This window comes from Prionailurus bengalensis, chromosome A1 (genome assembly GCF_016509475.1).
Source record: "Prionailurus bengalensis isolate Pbe53 chromosome A1, Fcat_Pben_1.1_paternal_pri, whole genome shotgun sequence".
Taxonomy (NCBI): domain Eukaryota; kingdom Metazoa; phylum Chordata; class Mammalia; order Carnivora; family Felidae; genus Prionailurus; species Prionailurus bengalensis.
Window position 1 is genome coordinate 3,720,557 of NC_057343.1, and position 25,793 is coordinate 3,746,349.

At 42.9% G+C, this 25,793-nt stretch overlaps 1 pseudogene; it reads left to right on the plus strand.

Annotated features, from left to right (window-relative positions):
• The window catches only part of LOC122466875, a 192,439-nt pseudogene extending 169,329 nt beyond the window's left edge, over window positions 1-23,110 (plus strand).
• Window positions 23,111-25,793: the final 2,683 nt, after the last annotated feature.

Sequence of the window (25,793 nt, forward strand, 5' to 3'; positions counted from 1 at the left end):
GTAGTTAACACGAGGATTAAGATTACCTGTCACCTGCTCTCTATGTCAGCATCCCTACAACAAGACCCTTTCCTCCTGGTCATGAAGATACCTTACGAGGATTCGTTAAAAGAAGAACAAGTTGGGAACAGAGTTCTTCTTAGGCCGATTCTTCCTTTACATAAAGTATCAATAAGTCTTGGTTTTATCACATTTCAAAGTCCTATAGAGTTGGTAAAGCAAAAGCCCAGATTGGAAAAACCAATATTTGCAATACACACTTGAAGAAAGGTACATCTCATCTCGACAGCGTGATCACAAAGGAAACCATAAAAATCATTTGCTCCAAAGGAAACCACGTATGTTAAACAATTCTAAATGGCGATTATGGGCTATCTTTGCATCTCTTCTAGAGAGCTTAAAAATATCCAGCCTACTTTTTACTTACCTTGTATATCTTATCATGCCAAAAAAAATACAGAACATAAAATGTAGCACCTTAGCCATTTCTACGGTACACAGCGCAATACTGTCATAGGTATTCACATTGCTGTGCAACCCATCTCCGGAATGTTTTTATCTTAGGAAACCAAAACTCTAGAGCCAGTAAAAAATAAATAAATAAAACCTCCCCATTCCTCCTCCCCAGAAGCCCCTGACAACTACCATTCTGCTCTCTGATTCCGTGAATTTGACTCCTCCGGCTATCTTCCGTAACTGGAACCATAACGTATTTGTATTTTTGCGGCTGGTTTATTTCACCTCCATAACGTACTCAAGGTTCATCCTTGTTGCGGCATGTGTGAGTTGCCTTCCTTTTTATTACCCTTCCACTGAAAGGGTAAATAATATTCCACTGTAGGTAGGTACTACATTACCAGATAATAAAAGGAATCAAACATATGAACGTGCAAAAGCTTTAATCAAAGGTAGTATGATGCCGATATAAAAATATTGCACATACATTGAGCTACGGTGGCTTCAACTCAATAGCAGAGTTCGGTTTTTTGTCTTCAATATTCTGCCTACCAGATGCACTGTACAATGACTTCTGCTTCTTTCAGTGCTCTACCCAAGCTCTTCTCAGATGAGTTCAATCAATCCTCCCCTGATTTTAAGGAAAGCTAATATTCATAAAGATTATTTAATAATACCAGTATGTAGAAATTACTAGTGCAAGTCAAACTTTAAATATAATCTGTAGCATCTCAAGGAAACACTCCCAGGAAAGACCATAAAATAAGAAGCTGAACCAGCAAGAATATAAACTTGAATATGAAAAGAGATGAAACTTATTCTCTGCAGATATTTTTGCGATAGCAATTGATATAGCAGATAAAACACAGGTTTATTGGGCAAATGTTATCTAATATTTAATATGGCTCTCTGTATTCTCCCATAAACAATTATTATTTTACATCTTTCAAGCATTTTAATGATACTTTTACATCTCTTCTCTCATTTTGTCTTTAGCTGCAAAGATTCTAGGATTCTAATGATCATTACCAGTTTGCCCAAGAAAATATTTATGCACACGTTGGCTAAGTTATGCTCGACCATTTACGTGTTCATAAATTCATCCAAAAATATTTAATCTAGCATCCATTACTGTTCATTGTTATCGTGGTGGGCACTAAGAAGGCAGAATCGAATGGGATAGTCTTACTTTAGCACATTCATGTCGAGGTTCACATTTATTTGGTATATTTGATCCTTACCTGCATCTAAATATTCAACGCTAATTAGCACTGATATCAGACTAGTATCTGATTAAACCACTCAAGACATATTTATATAGTCTGGTGCTGTAGCAGGCATGCAGAAATCTAGGGGCGCCTGGGTGGCACAGTCGGTTAAGCATCCGACTTCAGCCAGGTCACGATCTCACGGTCCGTGGGTTCGAGCCCCGCGTCAGGCTCTGGGCTGATGGCTCGGAGCCTGGAGCCTGTTTCCGATTCTGTGTCTCCCTCTCTCTCTGCCCCTCCCCCGTTCATGCTCTGTCTCTCTCTGTCCCAAAAAAATAAATAAATAAATAAACGTTGAAAAAAAAATTAAAAAAAAAAAAAAATTAGTGACCACAAGATAGACATTGACCCTGCCCGAAATGAATCTTCAGTATCATGAAGAACACAATTATTAAACAAGCCTAATCATTATAATATATGCCGTTATAGATTATTATATTGTTATGTATTATATATTGAAGGGGGAGTTATATATATATTATATATCATATGCATATATATGTATTATATATCATGAGAGGGGAGTATAAGTATTGTGTGAGACTTTCAAAACAAGTGTAGATTTCAAAAAGGCCCCAGGAGTGAATAAAGAGTTAGCTGAGACCGGTCACATAAATAGGAGTTGGTCAAGTAAAGAGTAAAAGGGATTGAAGAATGTGGAATATTCTAGGAAGAGGGAGGAAAGAATGTGAAATAACTAAAAAATACACCATGGCTAGAGGGTAGGATGAGGGGAGGGGCGCCTTCGGGAGGCTGAAGAGGAAAACAGACATAGCTCAGTAAAAGGGCTGGGAATTTCAAGGGAAATGGGAAGCCTTTGAAGGGTAAGGTACCAGTGAAATAATAGGGTCATATTTTCATTGTTTTGCAAGATCACTCTGGACGATGAATGGAAGAGAGTCCAGACAAGCAATATTTAAGCACGAGTGTTTTTAGAATGAGATGACTTTGGGTTCCACCTCCTCAATTACGATTTTTCCCGAATCTTTTGCCCTCCTTTGAACCCCAGTTTTCTCATCTGGAAACTACAGCTAGCAATAGAGCTCCCATGAATGAATACATGGAAAGGATGCACTCGCCCAGAATGTGCCACTCAGTATCACCTCCTATCATTTCTGAATTACTGGGCATCAAAAGTAAATGGTTATTATTTCAAATGCCTAACTCCTCTAATGCAGTCACTGGTTGCCTTAGAAATCTGTCCCTGTGAGTTCTCACAAATAATTTAACAAACTCTGTATGTTGGGGGGAACAAAACACATTGATTTTTTGAAATATATTTTACCTTGAAACAATACAGCCTTTGTCTGAACCCTCCAACTTTAAGTTAGTGACTGAATTAATGGTGCTTTAAAAACCCTGCCAAAGTAGTGTTGCCCCAGTCGTGGGATTGGGGGTTGACATCTGAACTGGGACAAGTTACTGAATCACCCCCAGTCACGTTGTCCCATCAGCCCGAGGATAAAGCCTGAGGAGATGCAAGACAGGGTGTGTTTGGGATTAAAGAGTTATAATCCGGGGGGTGTGGGTGCAGGAAGCTACCCAGGTAGGGCTCCCGCTTGTAGGGTAAAAGTAAGTGGTTGGTTTTTTTTTTTAATTTTTTTTTTCAACGTTTATTTATTTTTGGGACAGAGAGAGACAGAGCATGAACGGGGGAGGGGCAGAGAGAGAGGGAGACACAGAATCGGAAACAGGCTCCAGGCTCTGAGCCATCAGCCCAGAGCCTGACGCGGGGCTCGAACTCCCGGACCGCGAGATCGTGACCTGGCTGAAGTCGGACGCTTAACGACTGCACCACCCGGGCGCCCCAAAGTAAGTGGTTTTAATGAGGCAAAGGAAGGGGCAGTTCTAGGAGTCAAAGAAAAGAGGGGGGAAAAAGTTCTTTCTATGGGTGTTAACAAGCTAAACTATGTGGGGCTGTGCGTTGATTGTCTGCTTATTTCATCTTCAGAAATTCCAGAACTTTGAGTCTTGTGATCATGATGTCCATACCCTGATGACCTCTCAGGTAGCTGCTTAAAACAATTGAAGTGCCCAATCTAAAGATTTGGTTCAGGGGCACCTGCATGGCTCAGTCGGTTAAGCAGCTGACTCTTGATTTCAGCTCAGGTCACGATCTCACAGTTCGTGAGATTGAGCCCTGCATCAGGCTCTGCCCTGACAGCACGGAGACTGCTTGGGATTCTCTCTCTCTCTCTCTCTCTCTCTCTCTCTCTCTCAATCACACATACACACACACAATAAACAAACAAACAAACAAACAAACAAACTCATGGTCCGTGAGTTCAAGCCCACATCCGACTCTGTGCTGACAGCTCAGAGCCTGGAGCCTGCTTCGGATTCTGTGTCTCCCTCTCTCTCTGCCCCTCTCCTGCTCACGCTCTGTCTCTGTCTCTCAAAAATAAACATTAAAAAAGTAAATTCGAGAGGGAGGGAGCCAAAGCATAAGAGACTCTTAAAAACTGAGAACAAACTGAGGGTTGATGGGGGGTGGGAGGGAGGGGAGGGTGGGTGATGGGCATGGAGGAGGGCACCTGTTGGGATGAGCCCCGGGTGCTGTATGGAAACCGATTTGGCAATAAATTTCATATTAAAAGAAAAAGTAAAGTGGAAATAATTAAGTGGTTTTCCTGATTCTCTTCCTAAACTTTCATCATCTGTAGGTACAGTATCATTAGAGATTTGCATATGCAGAGTTTGTGAAAAGCCAGGAGTGTTGGTTGGAAAACACGCTGTCACTCCACTCTCCTCCATGCACTAGACATAAGAGTTCCACCCGATCCCCGGGTACGGATGCCAAGTTTAGCTTCAAAAAGGAAGACTCCGAATGATGCATTTGAGCCTTGACTTTGATGCCAGATGTGATTCACACACTCAATCCTGTTTTCCTCATCTTTCGAGGAGAGCCTCCACAACCCCACGTCGTCTCTTCGCATTAGAGATGATGCAACAGTGGCCGAACCTTCACTTCTTCTGGATGAATCAGCGGCCAACACAAAGCCATTCACTAGTACAGCTAGCCACCAATCTCTCACCACAGCGCTTAGCTGTCTCACATTTTAACAATTTTTCCTGGAAACCCGGACCTCTCTGAACACTTGGACAAAAATGGTGGCGATCCCAAACACTGTGACAGGGTAAAAAGGGACCTACTGATGCACAGACGATTTAAGTAGCCGCAGCAGGACGGAGAGTGTCCACAGCGCCCCTCGACTACACCTGCCACGGAGATAATCGCACCGTTTTTTCTACACATTTCCAAGCGCTGGCGAAGCTCACTGTCCTTTGAAATAAAGTGTTTCGGTGCTTCGGGAAAGAGCAGATACCGGCTTCTATATCCAGGAAGTCATTTTTCAGCTTTAACTGTCAAATTAGATCTTTGCTTGAGTTGTCAGCAGGGCAACTGAGTTGCAAACCAGGCTTTGTCAAAAGAGGAGTTTTTAAATTACTTGACCATTTAAAGAATGCGTGCCTAGAGCAACCTGGTGAGAGAGTTTCTCCCAGTATACAAAAAAGATACTTCTTTCTCCTCTGAGGTCTAGACCCTGGGGTTGCTGCCCTCGGGCTAAGGAAAGATAGGGTTTCCGGGAGAAAAAAAAAATGTACAGCCTGATGACTTTCAATCCTAAGGGATGGTGGAGAGGAGGAGAAAAAGAGACAGAAATGGAGGGAGGGGGGGAGGCATCAAGAATACCACCCTCCCCACGCTGGATTCCCAGCTCTGTGGTAGGAAGGAAGCAAGTAGAAAAGCATAAAAAGATCAAAATTAGTGGCCTGTTTCCCTTGTCAAACTGAGGGAGGGGCTAATCGCCCTTAGAAGGATCTCAGCACACAGCCACTCCCAGCCCCATGTGTAAGCCTTAGCTCTCAGGTGAAGGCTCAGGGAAACAGAGCAACAGTACTCCTGAGTAAGTGTTCTTTGTCCCCTGTCCCCAGAGCCCACATGCCACATGCCAGAGACCCTGCGGGGAACTTTGCAGGAACTTCACAGAGGCGATGTTATTAAGATTTCAGGGGGACCCTCAGAGGCAAAGGTTCAGAGGAATAAAGTCAATTTTCCACTTAGCTTGCAGGACAAAACCCAAGTGTATGCTGTAAACAAGGGAGGACCTAAGACAAAGAGATTCCAAATGGTAAATATCGGACGCACAAAGGTATCCCAGGCATATAGAAACGATAAGAAGATAGAAGCGGCAATCCAGATATCACACAAAGTAGAATGCAAGCCTAAAAGCACTACATGTGATGAAGAAAGGCACTTTTTAATGCTTAAAGCTGTAATTCACACAGGTGATTAAGCACTGAGAAATATTCGTATCCTAAATAATATAGCAAGCACCCTACGATGCGACAAGTACAAGAGATTCAAAGAGTCATAGACCCGTGACACGCTGATAAGAGGAGACATTCAAAGACCACTCTTGGCCAAGACAGATAAAATGGACAAAAAGATATAAGCAGACAGAATACTTAAACAATGTCATCAACAAGGAGAGCTTATAGATATATACTCAACTTTAAGAGAAAGTTCCATACTCTTGAAACATTCACAACAATGGATCGTCTGCTAGGCTACAAGGAAAACATTAGTTAAGTTGAATAATGTAGAAATATTACAGGAAACAGTTCTCACCACAATGCAATAAATTTGGAAAGTATTAATAAAAGCTAAAATGAAAATGAGACTTTACCCTGGGTATTTAAAAATCTATTAAACAACTCTTGGGCGACAGAAGAAATACAAACTGAAATAACAAAATATCTGTCAAAAATAATCATAACACAGCACTGCATTTCCAAATCTGCGGGACACATTTAAAGCAACAAGGAGAGATGCCATAGCACTGAACACTTACCAGGAAAAATGAAAGAATGAAAATAAACATATTAAATGCTCATCTCAAAAAAATGGAAAAACAAAGCCAACAAAGGAATCCTCAAGAAAATACAAGGGAGGACATCATGAAAATAAATGAAGGGATAAATTAATGAGGTAGAATAGATAAAAATAGCATAATTAATAAACTAAATTCCTGGCTTGGGAGAAAAAAAAAAAAAGACCTCACGAGAATGAGCAAAACGCTTGCCTGTGGAAGCCTTGCTACGTCCCCCTGTTTCCCACCTCTGCTTTCTTGATACAATTCTTCCCATCCCGGGATACAAGACACATGCCCCTAGACATCACGACCAAAGAAAGAGCTGTGGAAGAATGGGGCGGTGGGGGTAACTCGATTACCAAAATCAACAAATGCCGCAGGAAGTACTTAAGAAATATGATCTCCCTTTCCTCAAGGGACAGCCTCGGCCTCAAAGCGTGACACAGAGTGAGGATCTGAGGTCTGGAAAAGACGGAGAGAAAGACACACATTATAGGAGAGGGCCATGCTCTCTCGTGCACGCTCGCGAAGCGTACAGGTTCCCTGAAAGTGAAGATCAGGGATGAAAAACTGGCACAGCCACTGGCGTGTCTGCATCCAGCGCGTGGGGGGTCACGGGAGCAACCTTTTCACAAAATAGGATCCTACCGTGGAGCCGCCAAAAGAGAAGCCAGCTGCCACCCTGTGGGTGTTACGGTTATAGCACAGAATGTACCCACTGGAAAGGTGTCATCAGTTGTACAAAAGTGATAAAAATAGGAATTCGGGAGAAAGAGAAACAGAAGGATATACAAAAGGGGTGATTATTACCTTCATAGGATGGAGCCAATCGATATAGTAAATTGAAATCTATAACAAAAGAAAATACACTTGACCCTTGAACAGTACAGGGGGCAGGGGTGCTGACCCCCAAGCAGTCAAAGATCTGCATAAGACTTTGGACTCCCCAAACCCGAACTACTAATAGCCTACCGTTGATCGGAAGCCTCAGTGATAACATACACAGTCGATTAACACATTTTGTATGTCACATGTTTTCAATTTTTTTAAACGCTTTATTTATTTTTGAGAGTCAGAGAGACAGAGTGTGAGCAGGGGAGGGGCAGAGAGAGAGCGAGACACAGAATCGGAAGCAGGCTCCAGGCTCTGAGCTGTCAGCACAGAGCCCGACGCGGGGCTCAAACCCACAAACCCTGAGATCACGACCTGAGTCGAAGTCGGACGCTTAACCGATTGAGCCATCCGGGTGCCCCTGAATATTATATGTTTTATATACTCTATTCCTACAATAAAGTAAGCTAGGGAAAAGCGAATGTTATTAAGAAAATCATAAGAAAGAGGGGCACCTGGTTGGCTCAGTCGGTTAAGCATCCAACTCTTAATTTCCGCTCAGCTCACAAGCTCGCAGTTTGTGAGATCAAGCCCTGGGTCCGACTCTGCCCTGACAGCACAGAGCCTGTTTTGGATTGTCTCTCTCCCTCCCTCTCTGCCCCTCTCCTGCTTGCACTCTCTCTTTCTCTCTCTCTCAAAAAGAAACAAACATTAAAAAAAAAAAAGAAAATCATAAGGAAGAGAAAATACATTTACAATGGTGCACTATAAAAAAATGCATGTGTAAGTGGACCCAGAGTCAAACCCATGTGGTTTAAGGGTCATGACCATTTTCTTATTTGTAAAGGGGTCACTTAGGATCCTTTGCACTCAAATTCCCTAATGCAAATGAAAATTTATCTAAAGCTCAACCTATCTCATATCTTCACTTCGGTTGCCTGTCTTTTGAATTTGAATAAAAATGAACTTAATGTTTTTTTAAAGTTAAAAAAGTCATTTAAAGTTAAAAAAGTTAAAAAAGTCATTCTTGTAAATTACTTCTCTGTTTCACATGGATATGAATATATGCAGAGAGATTGAGTCTATTCCCAAAAATGCTAATGATGGCTAATTTGAATAGAATTTATAGGGTTTTAAAAATTGTGCTTTTTAAAATGCTTTATAATAAGGAAGAGTAACTTTTGGCCAAATCAAAAGGGTACATTACATCAAGTGAAGTTTTTAAAAGTAATAATGTTGCAATTAAAATACAATTTGATTGGAGATCACGAAAATTTAAGACTTTTGCTCTGCCAAACGCTCTGTGAAGAGGATAAGAGGATGAGTCGTAAAACGGGTAGAAATAATATTTACAAACTATACATCTGACAAAACTTGCACCTAAAGTGTCAAGTCTATAAAGTACTCTCACAACTCAACACTGAAAAAACCGAATCCAGTTAGAAACTGAGCAACACATAGAGGTCACCAGAGAAGATGGCAATCGTGTACAAGAAAAGATTTTCAGCATCATTAGCCATTAGGGAAACGGGAAACCAAAATAAGGTATCATGACACACTGAGCAGAACGGTTAAAATAAAAAATAGAGGTAACAGCTAATGCTGCTGAGGGTGCAGAGAAGTTAGATCACTCACTGGTTGCTGGTGGAAATAACATGGCACAGCCACCCTGGAAAACAGTTTGGAAACTTCTTAAAACCATAAACTACCCTACGAGCCCACAGTTACACTCTGGGCATTAATCACAGATAAATGAAGAGTTACGTTCACACAAAAAACCTGTGTGGGAGTGTTTATATAAGCTTTCTTATTTGTTTTTTTTTTTTTTAACGTTTATTTATTTTTGAGAGACAGAGAGACAGAGCACAAGTGGGGAGGGGCAGAGAGAGAGAGGGAGACAGAATCAGAAGCAGGCTCCAGGCTCTGAGCTGTCAGCACAGAGCCAACTCTGGGCTCAAACCACTAGATCGTGACCTGAGCTGAAGTCGAACACTCCACAAACTGAGCCACCCAGGTGCCCCTATATAAGCTTCATTCTTGAAAGACCGAGCTAGAAGGGCGCCTGGGTGGCTCAGTTGGTTGAGCATCTGACTTCGGCTTAGGTCATGATCTTGAACCCTTTAGTGGGTTCAAGCCCCAGATCAAGCTCTCTGCTCTCAGCACAGAGACTGCTTCACATGCTCGCACCCACCCCCCACCCTCCCCACCCCCCCACCGCTTGTGCACATGCGCGCACTCTCTCTCAAAAAATAAATAAACATTAAAAAATTAAAAACAAAAGGCCAAACTAGAAATAATCCAAATGTCCTTCAAAAAGTCATCAGATAAGCCATGGTCCATCCACACCATGGAATACTACTCAACCATAGAAATTAATGAGCATTAATGTGTTGATACCCATGTTGTGGATGGATTTCAGGGGGATTGTGCTGAGTGAAAAAAGCCAATCTCAGAAGGTTCCATACTGTATGGTTGCATTTATGTAAAATTCTCAAAATATCCAGTTATAGAAAAGGACAACAGTAGTTGGCAGTGATTAGGAAGAAAATGGGGGGAGGGGGTGGACCTGGCGATGAGGGGTAGCAAAGAGTGCTTTGTGAAGGTAGAACAGCTCTTTATCTTGATTGTGGTGAATCCACATAGGGATAACATTGCACAGACTTGTACACACACACACACACACACACAAATGAGAGTACTTAGAACCAGTAAAATTTGAACAAGCTCTGTGCATTATACTAATGCCGATTTTCTTATCTTGTTACTATACGGTAGGTGTGCAAGATGTTATCACTGGGGAAACTGGGTGTAGACATCCATGTAGGGTTTTTTTGTAACTTCCTGTGAACCCATAATTACTTCAAGGTGAGTTGTTTAAAAATATATAATTCAAGACACAAACAATCAAGTAAAGTAGTATATTTTCAATACATAAATGGTACAATATTTGATGAAGTCAAATAGTCTATATTCTGCAGCAGATAGAATGAATGATTTCAAATTAATGCAAAGCAAGGCTTGTTAGAAATACCAGAAGAAACAATCATTAATGAAAATTGCAGTATAAAAAAATTGTCAGAATTCAAAGCATTTGTGTCATGTAATTACTAAGCTTGATTTCACAGACACACATTTTCCCAGTTGGTGTTCCTTTGAAGAGTGTTATGAGAAATGTAAATAGTTGCATGGTCAGGTAAGTGTGGAAAATTCTATATACTCCATCTTCCTCTTGTAGTTTCAGAATTCACTGTTTAAAATTCTTTAACAAGCATCTTCTAAAGCAGTGTACCTATGTCTACTTTAAGCTAACCTAAGGGTTCCCAGGATATTCTCTTTTGATGTAGGACTTCCTAAAACCATTCTTTTCACGTGAAACACCAGAAGTTTGTCAGAGTTGGAAGTGTTACCAACAGGGTTTTTTAGTGAATTTCAGAAAGGAAGAAAGGAAGACAGAAAGAAATACAAATACCAAAAGAAGGATAAGCTAGCAGGATGGATAGATGATAGATAGATAGATAGATAGATAGATAATAGATAGATAGATGATAGATAAATGATTGATAGATGATAGATAGATAGATGATAGATAAATGATTGATAGATGATAGATAGATAGATAGATAATAGATAGATGATAGATAAATGATAGATAGATGATTGATAGATAGATAGATAGATAGATAGATAGATAATAGATCAATCATAGATAGATGATCGATTGATTAACAGAAGGAAGAGGAAGAGAAGGAGGGGAAGAAATAGAAGTTAGTTTTTCTGCTACATCACTCTTCTTCATCAACTAGCAACCAACTGCATTTGTTTTGTTCTAGCACGAAGCTCAAGGAAGGCCATGCTGAGTTCACCCAAAGTGACAAATGCATTTATACACTTATCTCACTTTTGGAGAGGAAAACCTTGCTTGTGTTACCCTTTGTAAATACCCTAAAATAGTCTACTAAACGTTTTGCTAATCAACCATTTTGAACATTGTTGATCTCGGTAAGAAATAAAATAATAGAAAAATGGAATTACATTTTGTTTTAAAAAGTATAAAGATGGTTCGAATAATTCAAAACGCTCGCATTGTTTTTACAAAGAAAAATGTACTTCAACATGTAATACATCTCTGTGAGACACCAGTTAGTTCATAGAGAGTACATAAGTAATACTAACATCGCCATCAAAACTTTATTCCTGGTGTTAATTATTGGGATGCCTTTGGGGTGCCTGGGTGACTCCGTCGGTTAAATGCTCAACTTCAGCTCAGATCATGATCTCACAATTTGTGAGTTCGGGCCCCACATCAGGCTCTGCACTGACAGCTCGGAGCCTGGAGCCTGCTTCGGATTCTGTGTCTCCCTCTCTCTCTGCCCTTCACCCACTCACACTCTGTCTCTCTGTCTTAAAAATAAATAAACATAAAAAATGTTTTTAACTGAAAAAAAATATTGGGAGGCCTTTGAGATGTATCAAGCAGAGAGGTCCTGGAACAAGCCACAGATTGCACATTAAAGTTCAGTGTCACTGAGTGTTATAAGAAGTGCTGTATCACTAAACTGTATCCCTGAAACAAATACTACCCTCTATGTTAACTCACTGGAATTTAAATAACAACTAAAAAAAAAAAATCAGTGTCATACAGCTATCTCCCATCGGTGACATTTAAGACCACGGGAAGAATTATTTCAAGATCTTCTGGTGTGTTTGAAAGCATGAGATTAAGGGGTTTCAGTCCATATCCCGACTCATCATAAATTCATTGCCCAACCTTGAGCAAGGCACTCAACCTGCGCAAACAATTCACCTTCCTCAGTCTTACTGTAAAGAATGAATCAGACCTATAAATGACAGACAACAGACCCACGGCTGCTAGAGGGGAGGGGGTGGGGGGGATGGGCAAAATGGACAAAGGGGAGCAGGAGGTACAGTTACGAAATGAGTACGTCGCCGGGCTGAAAGGCACCGCACAGAGAACATGGTCAGCGGTGTTTTCATAGTGTTGTATGGTGACAAACGGTCACGATATTTGTGGTGAGCATGGCCTGATACATACACTGTGGACTCACCATACTGTGCTGTGTGCCTGAAACTCTCTTTCGCTGGTGCTAAGAACTGTATAAAGGGTGGTGAAGGGGTTTATTAGATACTGCCAACAGATAGATAATAACAGCAAGGTAATAATAGATAATAACAGACAGTAATAGACAGTAATAGTACGTAGGTCATAGTTAACAACAAAGATATTGCCTATGAGTCTTTTATTTATTTATTTATTTTGACAAACACACCTTGATCACCATCCTTTCTAACCCTGGTACTAAGTTCCGGGAAAACAATTCACAACTGAGATGGGGAGCCTACTGCATTCATAAACACAATTACAATCGACAAGTAAATGACAAGTGGGGCATCTGTAATGACAAATACCAAACACGTCCCTGGGAGAAGCTACAAAAGGTAACAGTAGCCAAACGCACAAATAGTAACTAAGAAATGAGGCAAGTATCTTTTTGAAGTGTAAGATTTTTTAAGAGCTACGACTCTTGGGGCGCCTGGGTGGCTCCGTCGGTTAAATGCTCAACTTCAGCTCAGGTCATGATCTCACGGTTCGTGAGTTCGGCCCCGCATCAGGCTCTGTGCCGACAGCTCAGAGCCTGGAGCCTGTTTCAGATTCTGTGTCTCCCTCTCTCGGACCCTCCCCCACTCACACTCTGCCTCTGTCTGTGTTTGAACCAGCCTTGACCTTCCCAGGTGGCTCCAGCTACTTCCTGCAGCTGAGCAGTAAACCTCTCCATCTCAATTTCTCCTGTGGTTTGTGTCGAACCACATCTCACCCTTTCCCCAAGGGCCAGGCGGGACTCTGCTGCACCGGTACTAATCTGATACATTCGTACCATGCATGCTGACTAATTAAAACTCTTTGCAACAGTCAACTTTGAAGATTAATTACAGACTTTTTGTAGAATATGTACAAGAAAAATACTTTGGTTTATACCGACTTCAGGAAAACAAGAAAGATGTGGCTTTATCATGGTTTCGTATATACGGTCGCCTCCCTTGAAGGATCAAATTATTACTCAGGGACGGACATCAATTCACGGTCTGCCTTTCAAAGGCGCTCTGAGAGATTCGTGCCTTCCCTTCATTTTCCTCGCCATCTCTGGAATTCTTCCCAGTCGCCGTTAGCTCCAGACCCCGAGAACGTTTTCACAACCTGAATCCCTGGGTTCCTTTGCATTTTTTCTCAAGCCTGTTAAGCATGATGGAATTCAGCTCTTCTCGAGGCCGCCAGCTACCGATTGCAAAAGAGAAACCCCAGGGTAGAACAGATTCTGAGCTGCAGTTACTTACGATGCAATTCCAGCTCCTCCCTTGGCCAAACCGTTTTCTGACTCTCTGTCCTCAAGGTGAAATGGAGACAATATTACCATGTAACTTTCAGGGTTGTTGCCGTATTACCAACTCCACCGAGTTAATAAGAACACCCTTAGTCCCCTCGTTAATAATTAATCAAATCATTATTCATTAATACTCAACTAAGCGCACCCTTGTGGTACCCGGGTATCCTGTAAATTCTCAACAAATGTAAGATACAGGACGAGATTTAAGATCAACTTCTTCTCTATTCACTGATCACTTAATTCCAGTTTTCCTATCGATTACTACTAGTCCATTAGAAAATTCAACCTATGTCAAAATGCCATCCGACAGAGTCAAAATATCATAGATATTTAAAATATTAACAGATGCTCACGTTTTAAGGGTAGAAGACAAAACTACAGATTTTTCAAACAGAATGAGACCATTTTTCTTGTCTTCCCCTGATTCCACGCTGGCTCTAAGCTTTAACCTAGTCCAATTAAGCATTTCTTGAGGATGCCCGATGCGTATCCTTTAATTCACTCCCTTAATTATACTGGGAATCATCAGGGGCCATACTGGGGTTGCAAGCTGAGGGGGGGAAAGATCGTCTGGGGACCCCTGCATGCATGTCACCAAAGTCCTGGCCTGTGAAATAGCAGACTTACATTTGAACGAAACGCAAGTAAAACTTTTCACGTGCTTTACTGCCCACGGCAACGTGAACGCGAGAAGTGGACATGGGGCGGACACCATATTCGAGGTCGGATTTGCTCCCCTAACACCTTTTTGCCACGAAACCCGAGACTGCACGCTTCGCAGCATCCTTCTCCTGGGTCTGTGTTTCAAGCCCACGGTCCTCGCTTGTCCACGGACGACCAAGCCCACGGCTCATGGGGAGTGCGGGTAGGGGCACGTGGCTGCCAGCCTGCCCTGCCATGGCCGCAAGCCCAAACGCTCCCCTGGGGTATTGACACCCAGCGACCAGTGTCCCAGCTCCTTCCTGACATGGGTATGGCTACGATCTCAGTACGCGTGACTATGGCCAATATAGCAGTAGCCACCAAAACCAAGCAAATACTTGTATTGATTCATTCAAAAATTACATCTACCATTCACTAAGCCCTTGGGATGCAGCAGTGAAAAACCAGATGGGTGTCTTTTTTGTCGTGCAGCTCACATTCCAGGAGGAGGAAATAAACAACCGTGTACCTACCGAGTCGGTCGGCGCCACAGAGTGTAAAGAAATCAACGTGGTCAGAGAGACACGGGCGCACTGTGTTGGGATAGGATTCTCAGGAAAGGTGACATTCCAGCAGCGGTTAGGACAGGGCGAGAGAGCAAGCCATGTGGCTCTCGGGCCGGAAGAGTACGAGCCGGGCAGAGGGCGAGCAAATGCAGAATTGTGTTGGTTGCAGTCTGCTCGGGTTGCTTAAGGCAAATCAGGGAGGCCAGCATAGCCGGGGCAGGCTGTGAGTGGACGGAGATGAGAACACGTTGTGTTGGGCACCACGGGACAAGGTCAAAATACCATCCTGTAGCGTCAAAATGTCAGAGGTATTTAAAATATTAACAGACGCTCAAGTGTGTAAGTGTAGATGACAAAATTACAGAATTTGTGAAACGGGATCAGACCATTGTTACTGTCTTCCCATGATTCCACGCTGGTTCTAAGCTTTAATTTAGTTCAGTTAAGCATTCCTTAGGGATGCACTAGCTTTCGCCTGGAGTGAGATAGGGAGTCCCTGAAGCCAGATGTTGGACAGAGAGGTGATAAGATCAGACTTAAGTTTTAGAAGAATCTTTCTGGTCATTATGTGAATGAAGAACAGGTTTGAGAGGCTGAGGGCAGGAGCAAGGACGCCTGGTTCATTATATTTACATCTCCCGCGGCCTTCTATGTTGGGTGCTTACGAACGCATTCGTCTATCTACACGTGCCTCACCTGTCCCATTTATTGAGTGCCTGTGTGCCGGGCATCACGCTACCCGTAAAGGACCAGAAAGGTGGTTCGGCCCGGTTCCCGCGAGTAAGGACCTCGAATTTAATGGATGACACTGTTAAAAAATAATGCACAGACTATGGGCACTAGAATAGAGGGTTGTATGAAACATTACTGGAGGAATAATCATTTCTATTATTATCCCTTTCTAGTCAAATAATTCCCATTATTACTCCTTTGAGGTAAGAGAAGAAAACCGGGGCTGTGCACCAGGAGGTGCCAACAAGAAACAGAAGGAAAGAGAAGGTTCCGGCAAGCTGCCCAAGGGCCCGTGGAATGTAGCCGTGCAGGCTTCGCCTGAACAGACCCGCCCACATTTGGAAGTTAATACCTAGCAAAACATAATATAGGCAGGGTGGAAAAAACAAAGAGGAAAAAAGGGAAAGAAAACACAACGTTGGTGGCCTTGAGGGATTGCAGATCTATGCCCCTGCTTTCCCCGCAGGAGCCTGAGAAAGGTTTTAGAAAAGGATTTATGTCCTAACACGTTCTGGAAGACCTCTGGGAGATAAAGCCCCACTGAAAATCCAGGCTGAGAGGAGCAGTCAACAGGCAGGCTTTCCTAAAAATGAATATTTGACAAAACTGAAGAAAGGTCACATATTGAGCGTGAAGAGGACAAGTGTTTTATATTGATAAAAGGCACACTTCATCAAGACGTCAAGAAAACATTAAGGACTAAACATAGCATTGAAATATAGACAGCAAATGTTTTTAAACATACAAAGAGAGGCTGGCAAACTAGATCCGAGGAGGGAGAAGGAAAAATCCCTCTTAGAAAATGGCAAATAACCTGGGGGAAAAAATGACAGTGTTAAGAATTCGAATATCACGAATATTCAGCTTGCTGTGATAGATATGTAGAGAGAATCGTGCAACAAACAAATAGAAAATACATTCTTTTCAAACACCACAGGACACTTGCAATAATTAGCCAGATGTTAGGTTACTAAAAAATTCTAAAGGAAAAAGTGCTCAGGGCAGAAATTACACAGCCAAGTTCTGATTACAATGTTACAAACCCAGACAGTACACAACCAAAGGCTAGCCCCAAAGAGACTTTCCATGGAAAAAAAAATGTCAAACCATTCTTCTAAATAACTCAAGATACAGGAAAACTCAAAATTAAAATTAACAACTATTCAGCAGTGAGTGGAAATAAAATACCATACATTGAAACACAGAATTTGGGCAAAGCATTAATCAAGGCAAATTTGACTGTGAAGGCATGTATTAGATACAGTATTTAGAAAAATGGGAAATAAGTGAGCAGAGGAGTCAATTCAATAGAGAAGAAAAAAAAGCAACAGTCTAAGCCAAAGCAAGGTGCATCAGCCAGCGATGAGGGGTGTAGGCTCTGATTCCAGGAAACCTGCCTCCACCGCTCCCCAGCTCTGTCCTGCGTGGAGTTTTCTGGCCTCTGTGTGCCTCGGCCTCCTCATCAGCAAAACAGAGGCTCTTCTAGTTTTGTTAAGGGATTAAGTGAGATAGTAGAGGTAAAATTCTTAGAGTGCCTGACTTAAAGTAAGCATCCAATAAATTTACACTTCTTTTAAGAGGAAGACAACAATATAATTCAATTAGCCAAGGATCCGTTTTCTAATGGCACAGGTACATCAAGAGTGGGTTCCATATCCTGTAAAAAGGCCCCTTTATTGAAATCTTAGATCTTCCAAGTATGCCGGGGTAGAGTGCCCATCGATGTCAGAGCAGTCCAGAACGCTTCAGCAATGATGTACATTTAGGGAGACATTAGGGCCAATTCTGTACAGATCCTTTCAGAGGATAGGCAGGGAGCATACACATTCTAGCTCGTTTTTTGAAAGCTGCAACACCTTGGCTGCAAAAGTGGAACAGGACACTATAATATTAAAAACTCGGCTGATCTCCTATATGAACATACATGCCAAACTCTTAAAGTATCTGCAAACCGAACCCATTTATACATAAAGGGTAATATGAGTGACCAAGCTGAACTTACTTTAGAAACACAAAGTTGGCTTCTCCTTGGGGGAAAAAAATCAAACAATGCAATTTATAAAGAAGAAAATTAAATGGAATAAAATAGAATAAGATAAAGGATAAAATTCATAGGCTCTCAATCTATGCAGAAAAACATTTGAAAAAAATTCAACATTGATTGTTAAAAGCTCTTAGCAACTAGAAATAGAAGGAGGTTTCTTTCGTCTGAAAGAACATAACTATGAAAACGTTATACGCAATGGTGGAATGCTTTATACTTCTATTTGAGGTTGGGAAACAAACTGGGATGCCCATTTTCTCCCCTTCCATTCACCATTGTATTGGAGATCTTAGCCAATGCAGTAAAGCAAGAAAAAGAAATCAGATATAGTGATTGGAAATGCAGGAGTGTGCCTGGGTGGCTCAGTCAGTTAAGCATCTGACTCCTGATTTCAGTTGAGGTCATGATCTTGCAGTTCATGGGATCCTGTCCCATGTCAGGCTCTACACTGATAGCTCAGAGCCTGCTTGGGATCCTCTCCCTCTCTCTCTGCGCCATCCCCCTTTCTCTCTCAAAATAAATAATAAGACTTAAAAAAAAAGAAATGCACGAATATAATCATCTTATGTAGGTAATATGATTAGGCACACAAAAATCCAAAACTATCCATGAATAGTTATTAAAAGGAATATTTGAGTTCAGTAAGTCTATTTTATGTAAGACCAATATTAAAAACTAATTTTTTTTCTAAATATCCAAAACAAAAGAATTTTTTTAAACTTTTAAAAATAATTTGAAATAGGGGTGCCTGGGTGGCTCAGCGGGTTAAGCATCCCATTTCGGCTCAGGTCATCATCTCACGGTTCGTGGGTTTGAGCCCCATGTCAGGCTCTGTGCTGACAGCTCAGAGCCTGGAGCCTGCTTCTGATTCTGTGTCTCCCTCTCTCTGTGCCCCTTCCCTGCTCATACTCTGTCTCTCTCTGTCTCTCAAAAATAAATAAGTGTTAAAAAATATTTTAAATAATGTGAAATAAATCTAAGTAAACGTGGAAAGTTTCTACACAGAAAATTATAAAACATCAAGGGAAAAAACTGATGTAGAAGAATGAAAGATATATCATGGTCATAAATTGGAAGAGACAATATTGTAAAGATGTGAATTCTCTCCATATTGATTTATAGATTCAATGAACTATCGTTCGAAATCCCTTTAGGTTCTTTTATGAAATTGGCAGCTGGTTCGAAAACTTATGTGGGAATGTGAAGGACCGAGAGAAGAAAAGGGATGTGCCCTAACAGACATCAAGATTTATTTTTAAACTATGGTAAATAAGGAGTCTGGGACTGGGTGCAGAGATAGGCAGACCAATGAGACAGAAGTGAGAGACCCCAGATAAACCCACACACAGACACTTGATTTAGGACACAGATGGTTCTGTAAAGCCCTGCATGTGTCCTTCTTGATAAACAGAACTGGGAAAGTGTATGTGTATCTATTGGGAGACAGGAAATAATCTCTAATCACATCTAATCACTCAATCTAACAATGTAGAAGTTGCTCATCCCTTTATTAAAAGCAGTTTTCACTTAGCATAACACTCTCCAGTTCCATCCACATCGCTACAAAAGGCCATATTTCATTCTTTCTCACTGCCAAATAGTATTCCATTGTATATATAAGCCACATCTTCTGTATCCATTTGTCAGTTGATGGACATTTAGGCTCTTTCCATAATTTGGCTATTGTTGAAAGTTATGCTATAAACATTGGGGTACAAGTGCCCCTATGCATCAGCACTCCTGTATCCTCTGGGTTAATTCCTAGCAGTGCTATTGGTGGGTCATAGGGTAGTTGTATTTTCAACTTTTTGAAGAACCTCCACATTGTTTTCCAGAGCGGCTGCACCAGTTTGCATTCCCACCAACAGTGCAAGAGGGTTCCCGTTTCTCCACATCCTCGCCAGCATCTATAGTCTCCTGAGTTGTTCATTTTAGCCACTCTGACTGGCATGAGGTGGTATCTCAGTGTGGTTTTCATTTGTATTTCCCTGATGATGAGTGACGCTGAGCATCGTTTCATGTGCCTGTTGGCCACCCAGATGTCTTCTTTAGAGAAGTGTCTATTCATGTTTTCTGCCCATTTCTTCACTGGATTATTTGTCTTTCGGGTATGGAGTTTGGTGAGTTCTTTATAGATTTTGGGTACTAGCCCTTTGTCTGATATGTCATTTGCAAATATCTTTTCCCATTCTGTCGGTTGCCTTTTAGTTTTGTTGATTGTTTCCTTTGCAGTGCAGAAGCTTTTTATCTTCGTGAGGTCCCAAGAGTTCACTTTTGCTTTTATTTCCCTTGCCTTTGGAGATGTGTCCAGTAAGAAATTGCCGTGGCTGAGATCAGAGAGGTTTTTTCCTGCTTTCTCCTCTAGGGTGTTGATGGTTTCCTATCTCACATCCAGGTCCTTTATCCATTTTGAGTTTGTTTTTGTGAATGGTGTGAGAAAGGGGTCTAGTTTCAATCTTCTGCATGTTGCTGTCCAGTTCTCTCAGCACCATTTGTTAAAGACACTGTCTTTTTTCCATTGTCTTTTTTCCATTTCCTGCTTTGTCAAAGATTAGTTGGCCATACTTTTGTGGGTCCAGTTCTGGAGTCTCTATTCTATTCCATTGGTCTATGTGTCTGTTTTTGTGCCAATACCATGCTGTCTTGATGATTACAGCTTTGTAGGAGAGGCTAAAGTCTGGGATTGTGATGCTTCCTGCTTTGGTTTTCTTCTTCAATATTACTTTGGCTATTTGGGGTCTTTTGTGGTACCATTCACATTTTAGGATTGCTTGTTCTAGCTTTAAGAAAAATGCTGGTGCAATTTTGATTGGGATCTCATTGAATGTGTAGACTGCTTTGGGTAGTATTGACATTTTAACAATATTTATTCTTCCAATCCATGAGCATGGAATGTTTTTCCGTTTCTTTGTGTCTTCTTCAGTTTCCTTCATAAGCTTTCTATAGTTTTCAGCATACAGATCTTTTACATCTTTGGTTAGGTTTATTCCTAGGTATTATATGCTTCTTGGTGCAATTGTGAACGGGATCAGTTTCTTTATTTGTCTTTCTGTTGCTTCATTATTAGCATATAAGAATGCAACTGATTTCTGTACATTGATTTTGTATCCTGCAACTTTGCTGAATTCATGTATCAGTTCTAGCAGACTCTTGGTGGGGTCTATCGGGTTTTCCACGTATAATATGTCATCTGCAAAAAGTGAAAGCTTGACTTCCTCTTTGCCAATTTTGATGCCTTTGATTTCCTTTTGTTGTCTGATTGCTGATGCTAGAACTTCCAACACTATGTTAAACAACAGCAGTGAGAGTGGACATCCCTGTCGTGCTCCTGATCTCAGGGAGAAAGCTCTCAGTTTTTCCCCATTGAGGATGATGTTAGCTGTGGGCTTTTCGTAAATGGCTTTTATGATGTTTAAGTATGTTCCTTCTATCCCGACTTTCTCGAGGGTTTTCATTAAGAAAGGATGCTGAAATACGTCATACAGAGAAAGACAGATACCATGTGTTTTCAGTCTTATGCGCCTCCTGAGAAACTTAACAGAAGACCAGGGGGGAGGGGAAGGAAAAAAAATTAGAGAGGGAGAGAGCCAAACCATAAGAGACTCTTAAAAACAGAATAAACTGAGGGTTGATGGGGGTGGGAGGGAGGGGAAAGTGGGTGATGGGTATGGAGGAGGGCACCTGTTGGGATGAGCACTGGGTGTTGTATGGAAACCAATTTGACAATCAATTTCATATTTTATTAAAATTTTTTTCAACGTTTATTTATTTTTGGGACGGAGAGAGACAGAGCATGAACGGGGGAGGGGCAGAGAGAGAGGGAGACACAGAATCGGAAACAAGCTCCAGGCTCTGAGCCATCAGCCCAGAGCCCGACGCGGGGCTCGAACCCACAGACCGTGAGATCGTGACCTGGCCGAAGTCGGACGCTCAACCGACTGCGCCACCCAGGCACCCCCCAATTTCATATTTTTAAAAAAAGGCAGTTTTCACTACAGAGTGCCCAGGGAACAGTGATCAGCAGCAGCCCCAAAATGAGAGAGATGGTGGCACTAATGGCCAGCGACCACAGCTGCTGCCAACAAGCCTTCCTTCCTTGGCACTCACAGTGCCAAGTGTCCCCACAAGCATCACCATCATCAAAACCATGGCTCTGACACCTGGCACTTGGCCCCACCACTCTCTGGGCTACTGAAGTGGCCTCTTCACCAGTCATGGTGAGCAACCCAGCCACTCAAACACCTGCAGCTGCCCAGGTGAGGAGGTCCATCTCTTCTGCTGTCCACACGTCCACCCATCCTATCATTTAGGTGCACACATCAGGGACTATGATAATGGCCCGGCAAAGCCAGGTAGCGACCACGCTGGTGGGTGGGGTCATCAAGGCCACCGCCCTGGTGAAAAGCCCCATCTCTATCCTGGGAGGCGGCGCTCTGACTTGCAATCTGGGCAAAGGGACGTTGGTAGTCCGGATCAAAGGGTCCCTTTCAGCTGGGACCGTCCTAAAGCTGGGGACCTCGGCAGATGGCAAGCCCACCACCATCATCAGTGCCATGCGAGCCGGTGGGGCTGGGACTAAGCCCATCATCCTGGCCATTCCAGCAGGCCAAGCCCAACACAACACCATCATCGAGACCATCCCCATACCAGCCACAGGTGGGACCAGCAGTCTTGACATCAAGTCCCTTTTCACCACCATCATCACCAAGGTGATGACTTCAGGAACGGGAGCACCCACCGAAATCACTGCTGCTGTTCAAAATGCCACCGGCCATGAGAAGCACGTAGTGACCCAGGTGGTGCTAAAGAGGGTCCCCGGACAGCCAGGCAGGCACTATCCTCTGCTCCGTGCCCGTTGAGGGGTGTTCACCTGGTCACGACCGTCACCGTCTCCACCATCAAGCCAGCCGTCACCGTGTTGATCACGAAAAGCGTCCCAGATGTCAACCCTCGGCAGAGGGACAGGCAGCATTCCCACCAGCCTTGCAGAGCTGCGGGCCAGCGCACCGGAGCCTCCCTGGCCCATCACTACCTTGGGCACCATTGCCATCTCTTCAAGCCAGGTGATCAGCCCCTACTGCTGTCACCATGTTGGTTGCACAGACCACGGTGATGAGGGTTGGTGATGAGCGTGCACCATTGCCACCATCACCATGCAGCCTATCTCCAAGCCTACCCAGGTGCCTCCAATCACAGTGCCCACGGAGGTCAAGTCCAGCCTGTGCATGACCTTCTTGTGTCCGTTCTAGCCTCGCCTACGACACAACAGCCCATGGCCGGTCACCATGGCTGACTTGGTGCAGGGTAACGTGTAGCCCGGGACGGTGTCACGTAGCCTGGCACTGAGATGCCGGTGGGCTACAACCCACCCTGTGAGACCCATGAGACAGGCACCACCTACACACCCCCCCCCACCACTGGGGGTTGTGGGCAAGCCTGAGGGTAGGTAGCAGCTAGCTTCCTGCCCACCACCCCTGTGAGATGCACCAGACCACTTCCATCGGTACCAGCATATCAGTCGGCCCTGGTGCCCTGCTCCCTGATACTCTCCTCTCCCACAGGACCCTCAAGTCCAGCTTGAAGGTGGCAGCACGACTTATTGTCACCCCCAGGCCAGTGCTTCACTGCCAGCTCCTTTCTGGACACAGAGGGTATGTCTCAACCATCCTTGAGACACACAAGACACGCACCATGCCCATGGCCATGATTGTCACCTCCAACATAAGCTCAAACAAAAATCCCCCACCATCTGTGACCAGGGATGGGTGGACAGCATCCAGGGCAACGGTGTGAACATCACCGGCCCCAGTGCCATCACATCAACTGTGTCCTTTACACGGACGTGGGCTATGACCCTCGTGATAATTTCCAGAAGGTACCCACTTCCGTTTATGTTCAATTAATACTAGCTGCCATAATGAACTCCAAAATCTGAGCGAGTTAAACCTATGACATGGCTTCTCGCTTAGGTAACAATACTGAGTTTTTCTGGTTGACGTGCACTGCAGGGAAATCCATACATGCAGACTCTTTTCAGGGAGGGGCTCTGGCATCTATAATTTGAGGGTTCATGAGGTCATGCTTAGGGTAGTTGCCACTTCCTTCCATTCCAGCAAGGAACGCAATTTATCCAATTAGAACAAGAGTTCCAACAGAACATTCTTCGCTCGAGGAGAAAAATTCTAAAATGCCACTGTAGAATTCTACAAGTATATTTTTTGTCACTTTTAAAGACGCTTCATTTAATTTATTCATTTTCGTCCTTTCTTTTTTTATGTATAAAATGCAACGTGTGAGCTTTGGTTTTAGTAAGTACAACGGGCTTACACATGCACGGTGGTTCGGTATTATGAATAAATATTCGCAGTTGATTTTGAATCAAATGCAACTAGTGTCTTGACATCACACTTTCCCAGGTTGCTCTTCAGGCTTGCCCAGACAAGGAACAAACATTCTTCCCATAGGCGAATCTACTCCTCTTTTCACTCCGCCCAGGGGTCCCTTGACCATCCTTCCCACTCACGGCAGTGTGTGGAAAGGGGTGTTACCAACCACAAAGAGATCACATTCCAGAAATGGAGTGATAATTGCCTAAAGTGTTCAAAAGGAGACATACTTGGGAGATGTGTTGTTCCATGTGCAGACTCTAAAACTCCCAATAGTAAATTTAAGTGACAAGGAAATGCAGTATCAATTATAGTTTCCTTCATACTCTGAGACAGTTTGTGTTAGCGTGCTGAGGCACAGAACACCTTTGAGAGGCTGGCTGGAGTTCAAAGTTCATGGAGGCAGCACCACGGATGGTGCAGATCATGATAAAGATGCGACCAGCCTTAAATGAATGGAACTAGGGAACTGTAGTATCGTCTCATCAGAGACAGGTTCCGAAGGGTTTGGAAAGGAAGTCTTTTCCAGTTAGAGCCTTTAAATGAGACTGCAGTCACAGCCGCCATCTTTTGTTTGTTTGTTTAACTGTTGAGAGAGTGCAAGCAGGGGAGAGACAGAGAGGGGAGACAGAGGATCCCAAGCAGGCTCTGTGCCGACAACTGTAAGCTCGACATGGGGCTCCAACTCAAGAACCTCAAGATCATGACCCGAACAGAAGTCTGACGCTCAACCGACGGAGCCACCCAGGTGCCCCCCAACTGCCAACTTGATCTCAGCCTTGGGAGACTCTGAGCAGAGGACCCAGCTAAGCTCTGACGACTCCTGATTCAGAAACTGTGAGATAATACATAGATGTTACTTCAAGTTGCCATTTATGTTAATTTCTCATGCAATCATAGGAAACTAGAAGACTGGGAGATATCCCGTACTGCTCTCTCTCTTTACCCCTAAACTCCACCTATATTGCACTAACATCTAATATTTGAGATTTCATTAATCCACTTCTCTATCTCTGTTGTTATTACCTTGGCCCACACCATCACCACCTCTCAGCTGGATTGCTCTGAGGTTATTTTAATTGATCTCGCCATTTTTAATCTGTTCTCTAGAAATCCATTTCTATCCTGAAGAATGACTGATTTTGAAACTCTGATCATGTCATTCTTCACTTAAAATCTTTCAATTTCTTCACATCAAAGCTACTCTTTAGTGAAACCGTACGTGCAAGGCCCTGGGATGAAAACCTTTCCAAATAGAATTCCAATTAATCCCGACAGTTTCAGGATATAGGCACTATTAGTACCTTAAATTTTCTTAAGGTGTCTTTTGTTTTTAAAAGTAGGCTCCATGCTCTTGGTGGGGCTCAAATTCACAAACTGAGCTCAGTGATCAGGAGTCACTTGCTTTAAGGACTGAGCCTACTGCTATCATTATGCTAATTTGTAAATGGAAGGCCCTGAGGCATACTGAAGCTAAATAATTTCCCCAGGGCTACACAGTTGTGGAGGATTAGCCGACCCTGACGTCTTTCAGTTTCTCGAACAAACACGCCTTGTCTCTCGCACCTGCCAGAATATTCACCTTGCCCA